Below are 9162 nucleotides of genomic sequence, written 5' to 3' on the forward strand. Positions count from 1 at the left end.
TTCTTCTTGCAACCAAAGATTTGAATAAAATTTCAAAAAATAAGATAGCTTAAAAAATAATATACGGTAGTGTTTACTAATAGATGAATAGTATATAAATTCTATTAAAATGGATTTGATCCAAAAAAATATATAAAATTTGATCATAAATAAAATCGTTTTAAATTACTTCTTCATTTAAAGGTAGTCTCACGAGAAAACTGACGGTAAAAATTCGATGAAACCAGGTGCATTGTATAGTACATATATGTGGTAAATAAATGTCGATTAGCTTTGTAAAAAATATCCCACAGTTTTTGAGATCTTGAAAACGGCCATTCAAAAAGTCGAAAATTTTCGCGAGATGTTAATGGGCAAGACAGTTTTTCGACAAATAAATCGTAAACATGGGAATTAAAATAAGGCGTTATATTACATATATGGTAAAGAATATGGATGTGAAGAGCGTTAGTAGAATGGAAAGACTTTGAAATTTTAAAAAATTTATCTGGACTAAAAAATTATTTGATTATAAAAACATATTATATATCAATTGCTATATAGAACTATCATAACAGATTTTGGAAAAGCCGCAAATCCCCAAGTTGGAGAATTCATTAAATACTAATTATTCAGCTTTTTATCAGAAAGGAAGATAGTGTAGTGGTTGGGAACACTATGCTCTTTTTGAATCTAAAAGGCAACTGTTCAAATCATAACATCTTTGTTTTTTTTTCTTATTCTGCCATTATTGTTTTTCCTTGTTATGATTCAAATTAAAAATATTTTAGTAAAGGTATTTTGGACATCATTTTTTCACATTGTCTCAATGCAAATGTTTGAAAATTTTGTAGGCAATATGACAACTCTTTCAACATTTGTTCTCTTTTATTAACTCAAACAGATTTAGGATCTAATTTCATGCCTTCGAAGACATTTAAACCATCTTCAACATAATTTATTGACAAATTGATAACAATTACTCATGAATGTCGTAGATTTAATATCCTGTCACTCAGCAACAAATTCGGGTTCAATAACAAAGCTCAGTAAAAACTTTACAGAAATTCTCCAATTTATTTTAGTGTCTTTTTGCGTCATTACGGCTGCATTTTCTTCTGCATCTGAACGCTGTGTTTGGAAGAAGACGAAATACAGAAACTTTCAACACAAGTAATCAGATTTTCTTGTCTTTCATGTTAAAATGCTTCATCTCGCTAGGTATACGTCATTTATTGGATGGATTGTTAGCTTTGTGTCCAAATAGCAAAAAAAAAGTATTAATTTAAATTTCGCATTTTGCATAAGTATACGCTTTAATTTATATCAAAACAGATTTAGATAGCTTAAAACAATATAGTTTACTCATAAATACATCTTGATAATTCACTTCTTCAATTTTCATAATCTTATATCCTGACCTATATCCTCTTATAAACCATATTTCTACTGAGATCTTCTTAAAGCATCTTTTTATCCCTATCTACGCCTCGAAACCCTATTTTTCCGGCGGAATATGAATCTTCGGGTCTCGTTGATTCGATTTCTGCAGTCAGATCGTAAAAATGTTGCATGCTAAGTTCGGTCAAAATGTAAACCTCTCAATTTTATCGTCGGGGGAAGTAACTCAATTCCTTCAAAATTATTCTTTAAATATTGAATTTAAAGTTATTTAATTTGGATTATAAATAAATAGGCTAATACAATATTTAAAAATGAGAAAAAATAACTTTTCAAAGAACTTTTCATAATCTCAAAGAAAATTTTTTATTCAATTAATTATATAAATTAATTAACATTCATAATGAAATTGGATTTTTTTTATAAAAAATTGGTCCTACTTAACTTTTTGAGAGAATTTGGCTTTCTCGTAAACGAAAAAGGGATTTGACGGAGTCAAATCCCCGCTCACAAAAAGTGGACTTTACATGTCAAATTTTATATGCATGTAATGTCCACTTTTATGAGTTTTAGGAAGGAATTGGAAGCCATGAGTTACTGACATTGCATCAGTATCTCATAGCCTCCAATTCCTTCAAAAAATGGGAGAAACTTTGTCGAATAGTTTAACATTCGGACAAAGTTTCTCCCATTTTAAGAAGGAATTGGAGGGTAAGAGATATACCATATGAATGTATATCTCTTACCCTCCAATTCCTTCTAGAAAGTGTCCAAACTTTGGGTTAATTGCAAAGTATTAACCCAAAGTTTGGACACTTTCAAGTGGAGATGGAAGGCTTTGGGGTATATATTAATACAATATACCTCAAAGCCTTCCATCTCCACTACAAATGTGAGAAACTTTGTCCGAATAGTTTAACATTCGGACAAAGTTTCTCCCATCTTTCAATGTAATTGCTACCTGTGAGGTACTGACTTGAAGTCAGTGCTTCACAGGTAGCAATATCCAAAAATTTAAAAACATTTTATCAGTTCGTTAGAGAACTAGAGCCTCCTAGGTACTGAACCGAATCAGTGCCTAGGGGACTCTAGTGATCTATATAAATCTGAGAACTTTGAGGAAATTGTTCGACATTTCCTCAAAGTTTCTCAGCAATTTTAGCGAGGAATGTTCGTTATCGTGTAGATAATTTATAATATATACATAATAACAAACATTCCCGCTAAAAGATGTAAAATCTTATAAGAAATAATTGCAAAAGAATAACAAATTGCAACAAATTTTATATGAAACTGAACCTTATGAGGTAGTGATTCAAGATCACCGCCTCATAAGATTCAGTTTCAATCTCAAGTATCTCAAAAGTAAGGCTCTATTTTTGCCATGTAAAGTGTCACTTTTCTGTCCAAATGATAAGTTATTCAGAGAAAGTTTCCCAGCTATCAAGAGGGAATTGTTCCTTATGAGGTATATATTCATACTGTATACCTCATAAGGAACAATTCCCTCCTTAAAACGAGAAAACTTGTTCGAAATTGTTTATCATTTCGAACAAGTTTTCTCGTTTTAATAAGAAACTAAAGGCTATGAGGCACTGATTATATATTAGTGCCTCACAGCCTTTAGTTTCTATAGATAGCTGGGAAACTTTCTCCAAATGATAAGTTATTCAGAGAAAGTTTCCCAGCTATCAAGAGGGAATTGTTCCTTATGAGGTATATAGTTATAATGTATACCTCATAAGGAACAATTCCCTCATTAAAATCGTAGATATTTTTTACTTATTACTCATGCTTTCAAAATCACAATCCTCTGAAAAGTTATTTTTTATTAAGAATTTAGAATTTTGATAAATACCTTTTTTCAATTTGATATAATACTTATATATTTTCAAAAAGACATTTTGAAAAGATATCTCAAAAGTTCTCTGAAAACCTATTTTTGATTAATTTTGAGAAATATCCGTATTAAATTAATCAATAAATTCATTCAACACTACTTTAATTTTTAAATTCAAAAAATTATATGTGCTTCTTAAAATGTCTCACAAAAATTTTATTATAAAATTATATACAATATTAAAAATCCCACAACATTTTTTACTTTACATAATCGTACTTCCTCGACGATTAATTTCCCCTCAATTCCTATCGTTGACTGAACTTAGCATGCAACAAAAATACCCACTACATAGCCTGATAATCTCAATTTAAGTTCCTTAATTTTTTTGAAAAAAAAATGAAACTCCCTTATCAAACATCATGCTCATTTTTACGAATTTCATTTTTCCTTTAAGTTTAAAATATACGCTTTTTAGAATGTTTATAATACATTTTCAATTTACATTTACATTTTTATTTTTGAATTGTTTATTTATATTTCCGTTTGAACAATAATATTTATTGAAAATTGTGAGAGAAACGGATATAATAAAAAAACGCCATACAACAAAATTCACTTTTTTTCATACTTACGCGGATCACTCCTTTCCGGCCCAATATGCCGGAAATGATAAAACTCTCAGATCTAGTTGCTAAGATCCAAACTCTCGACTCTCAAATCTATTTCCTCAGATCTTGTTGCTAAGATCTACTTCCTCAGATCTTGTTGCTAAGATCTAAACTCTCGACTCTCAAATCTACTTCCTCAGATCTTGTTGCTAAGATCCAAACTCTCGACTCTCAAATCTATTTCCTCAGATCTTGTTGCTAAGATCCAAACTCTCGACTCTCAAATCTATTTCCTCAGATCTTGTTGCTAAGATCTAAACTCTCGACTCTCAAATCTACTTCCTCAGATCTTGTTGCTAAGATCTAAACTCTCGACTCTCAAATCTACTTCCTCAGATCTTGTTGCTAAGATCCAAACTCTCGACTCTCAAATCTACTTCCTCAGATCTTGTTGCTAAGATCTACTTCCTCAGATCTTGTTGCTAAGATCCAAACTCTCGACTCTCAAATCTACTTCCTCAGATCTTGTTGCTAAGATCCAAACTCTCGACTCTCAAATCTACTTCCTCAGATCTTGTTGCTAAGATCCAAACTCTCGACTCTCAAATCTACTTCCTCAGATCTTGTTGCTAAGATCCAAACTCTCGACTCTCAAATCTATTTCCTCAGATCTTGTTGCTAAGATCCAAACTCTCGACTCTCAAATCTATTTCCTCAGATCTTGTTGCTAAGATCTAAACTCTCGACTCTCAAATCTACTTCCTCAGATCTTGTTGCTAAGATCTAAACTCTCGACTCTCAAATCTACTTCCTCAGATCTTGTTGCTAAGATCTAAACTCTCGACTCTCAAATCTATTTCCTCAGATCTTGTTGCTAAGATCAAACTCTCGACTCTCAAATCTACTTCCTCAGATCTTGTTGCTAAGATCTAAACTCTCGACTCTCAAATCTACTTCCTCAGATCTTGTTGCTAAGATCTACTTCCTCAGATCTTGTTGCTAAGATCCAAACTCTCGACTCTCAAATCTACTTCCTCAGATCTTGTTGCTAAGATCTACTTCCTCAGATCTTGTTGCTAAGATCTAAACTCTCGACTCTCAAATCTATTTCCTCAGATCTTGTTGCTAAGATCTAAACTCTCGACTCTCAAATCTATTTCCTCAGATCTTGTTGCTAAGATCGATCTATTATACTCAATTTTACTTAAGCAATATAGATCACCTTTATTATGATTCTCTTTATCTGTACTTGTTTAAAATTAAATTACATCATAAAGATCTAATTACAAATTATTTAGAATTTTGAAATAAAACCAGTATTTTATCAAATGCTTTGAGATTAATGCATTCAAACTTAAAAAAAAAAGATATATTCAGATCAATTTCAATATTATTGATTTTTTAATGTAAAAACTATGTCTACATAGATCTCAAACAATTTTATTAGATACTCTTTTTCCCAATTTTTTTCAAAATCTCTTTTTACATATCAAAAATTGTATTTTTCAATTTCATTTTTATTTTTTCCATATTTTTTTTGGAATTTGGATATGCGTCCAAAGTAGTTATGTCATTAGAAAAATATTAGATATCTGAAGAGAAAATGATAACTTAGAGAGTTTTAAAGATTTTATTTTCGAATACAAATATAGACCTCAGAGGAATACATTCTAAATAAATTTGTATCTGAGGGTGAATAAATAAGAACAAAATTTAAAGGGTTAGCATAAATAATGTAGAAATTAAGATTGGAATTTAAATTTAATACAAAATTAAAGGGAATGAATTTGCGATTAGTAGGGTATGGCAAATGGATTGGGAAACATTGGTTACACATGAAAATTATCAGATGTAAGAATTTGGTGCAGATATTTTAAAAATGAGATCTGAGTGCTTAAACAATATCTCAAAATTCAAATTTTCCAAATGAAAATTTGGAAAATTCCCAAAATGCAGAATCAACTGATGATTTTCAATCATTAATAACGCCAATACAAGAAGATCATTTTCCTTCTGCCAACGAACTAAAACAATGGTTTGATATTGCCCATGATGTTTTAATTAGTCCGCCACCTGAGAATCAACATCCAGAAATTGATGAAGAAGAGACACAAAAAGCAATTTATCTATTACAAAACTTAGACTTTCCTAAGAAATAAAATTATTTAATTTATTCTTGTTTGTTTTTTAATTAAACATGTATATTTATTAACATTTCCTTTTTTAATACCTTTCCAACTTCTATTAGTAACAAACACATAACTAATTTGAAGATTTAGCGTTATGAAGAAGTATCCAAGTAATAACGTCAATAATGCATTTGCGATAGGATATAATTGCACCAAAGGTTAAAACTTGTATAAAGAATGAAAAATGAAATTTAATACAATTTTTTTTCGAAAAAAATCCATGCTTGGCTAGATTTTCATAGTTATTGAATATGCATTACTGACATCTTGTAAAAGATGCCGATCAAGGCTTTCAAGATTGCTAAATTTCTCGATTAAAATTTACATTTTTTTTTTATTTGTGTTTAATTACATTTTACAGTTTGCAGACTTACATAAAATCCGCAACATAGTGGTTATTTAATATTTGCCCCACAGTATTGTAGTTTGAAATTTACGATAAGATTATAATTGATAAAGTAAGGTTTTGTCATTAATGCATCTTATAAACTTTCATTGATAAATATGGATAGATAAGTTCTGTGTTCAAAAGTAAGCATTTTTTAAAACGCGCAATTATATCAAGAACGACTATCATAAATTCATGAGTATCGATGATTTTCGTTTAGGATGGACTTAATCGGCTTGATTGATATACATATTTTAAAATGGCATAGCTTTGTGCATGTTATGTCAAGCATTGTGCCAAACCAATTTAAAATGAAACAAATTATTTTAAAGAAACTATATATGAACTATTCGAACACTTTATATTAATGTAGGGAGCTATAAATTTAAATATTCTAAAAATTTATTTATTTGTTAAGAGTTCGGAACAAATTTATTATTGAATATATAGGAAATCAAATAATTATGCATAATCGCATAAAAAAATGCTGAAACAATGAAAAGAAAAAAATAGTTGCCCAATAGAAAAAGTCGAACCCACACCCCTGCCCATTGAGTTATCCTCACTTTCAAGTTTCGATCGAAAAAAAGGTATTTAATCGCGTAACTCGCACCGTTTAGTCGTATTTCGAAGTTCTATATAGTATTAAAGATTAAGTTACATTATGTACAAAATAACTTTTTATTGTTATTTGATTTTGATAGCATTATTAGCTGAATATGAAAAATCTCGTAGAAATAATCATTTCATTCAGACATAAGTATTGGATTGTTTCCCAACAAGCATAATAACACACGTTTCATATTATAATTTATTTCATTTCTGTACAAAATTTAGATAACGATATCAAATAAAAAAAACTGTGGCATTTTTTTACTTCAAACTATCATGAAGTGTAACCAAATTGGGTGAGTATTCTTGCTATCAGTATGACATGAAAAAGTGAACGACAAAAATTGAAGATATTGTAGTTAACTCGGATTTTTTTAATTGCAAATGTAATAAACAGAAATTCATCAAAAGTGACAGCTCTCAATTTTTTGACATTTGTAAATTCTAAATTGAATGAGAAAAATGAAATAATACTAAGCATAATACAATATTCTAGATTTAATTATAATTAGGAAAAAGTTAGTTTTGAGAGTACTTTTCATAGGCATATAGAATGAAATCTTCTGAAAAATAATATCACATAAACTCATATTATTTTCTAATATATAACTATTTTATATAAAAATCAAATTCAATGATCTTAAAAAGCGAAGGATAAACCTCAAAATTTACGAATATAATGAGTGGGAATAGGCGTAAAGCAAAAATTGATATTTCATATGGTTTTATGATAGATAAGCATTATATTCCCACTCATTATATTCGTAAATTTTGAGGTTTATCCTTCGCTTTTAAGATCATTGAATTTGATTTTTATATAAAATAGTTATATATTAGAAAATAATATGAGTTTATGTGATATTATTTTTCAGAAGATTTTGTGTTCTTCTTCAAAATTTTATTTTTTTATTAAAAAGAATCTTTACAAAATATACATTTACTTTAATTAATATTTAAAAACGTGCTCTATCAAAAGTTCCAAAAATTCAATATTTTAGCTTTTCTGAGGTGTCACTTTTGATGAATTTCTGTTTACAACACAAACACATCTATAATTTGTTTAAATATCATTTATTATATCAAAATCGAAAAATTCGTTTTTGGAAATCTTTGAATTTATGAGAAGTTCTACAAAGACACTTACAAATATAGCGTTTGCAATAAAAAGGCTCTTTAATCTTCTTCATCCTTGCTCAGAAACTTCTACTGGTTACCTTACGGGTAACCTGCAAAGCTGCTTCCAAGGCATCGGGAAAATAACGTATTTTCGTGAGACTACCTTTCTTCATTTAAATTATAACAATTATTTTTGGTTTTATATTTTTTTGGATCAAATCCATTTTAATAGAATTTATATACTATTCATCTATTAGTAAACACTACCGTATATTATTTTTTAAGCTATCTTATTTTTTGAAATTTTATTCAAATCTTTGGTTGCAAGAAGAATTGCATGATAAATAAAAACATTTAATCAAAGTCAATTTTATTTTTCATATTCAAATGGACTGAGTGTTAACATTTAACATTTTTTGCTAATTGTCGTCAAAAATTAGGCGTAAAGCAAAAATTGATATTTCATATGGTTTTATGATAGATAAGCATTATATTCCCACTCATTATATTCGTAAATTTTGAGGTTTATCCTTCGCTTTTAAGATCATTGAATTTGATTTTTATATAAAATAGTTATATATTAGAAAATAATATGAGTTTATGTGATATTATTTTTCAGAAGATTTCATTCTATATGCCTATGAAAAGTACTCTCAAAACTAACTTTTTCCTAATTATAATTAAATCTAGAATATTGTATTATGCTTAGTATTATTTCATTTTTCTCATTCAATTTAGAATTTACAAATGTCAAAAAATTGAGAGCTGTCACTTTTGATGAATTTCTGTTTATTACAACACGAATTTTTTATAGCATAATCTACTCACTTGAACTTATTCATGTATGTTAATAAAGGAATTTAAAGAGTCTACAATTTATGTAAACTGGTCTCAAATAATTTAATGCAACGAATTCAAAATGAAGGACCTACAATGTTAAAATTATACATGCAATTTTGGGATCAAAATTCAATGCGGGCTGACATTTTCTTTTTGAATAAAATTTTTAAACGAATTTTTTTTGTT

At 28.6% G+C, this 9162-nt stretch overlaps 5 annotated features.

The window, feature by feature from the left end:
• The first annotated feature begins 1845 nt into the window (after positions 1–1845).
• Positions 1846–2787: a mobile genetic element.
• Positions 2788–2808: 21 nt separating this feature from the next.
• Positions 2809–2895: a mobile genetic element.
• A 4512-nt stretch (positions 2896–7407) lies between these two features.
• Positions 7408–7444: a mobile genetic element.
• Positions 7445–8022: 578 nt separating this feature from the next.
• Positions 8023–8060: a mobile genetic element.
• Positions 8061–8894: 834 nt separating this feature from the next.
• Positions 8895–8931: a mobile genetic element.
• Between the last annotated feature and the right edge of the window lie 231 nt (positions 8932–9162).

Source organism: Trichomonas vaginalis, chromosome I, assembly GCF_026262505.1.
Source record: "Trichomonas vaginalis G3 chromosome I, whole genome shotgun sequence".
NCBI lineage: Eukaryota > Parabasalia > Trichomonadida > Trichomonadidae > Trichomonas > Trichomonas vaginalis.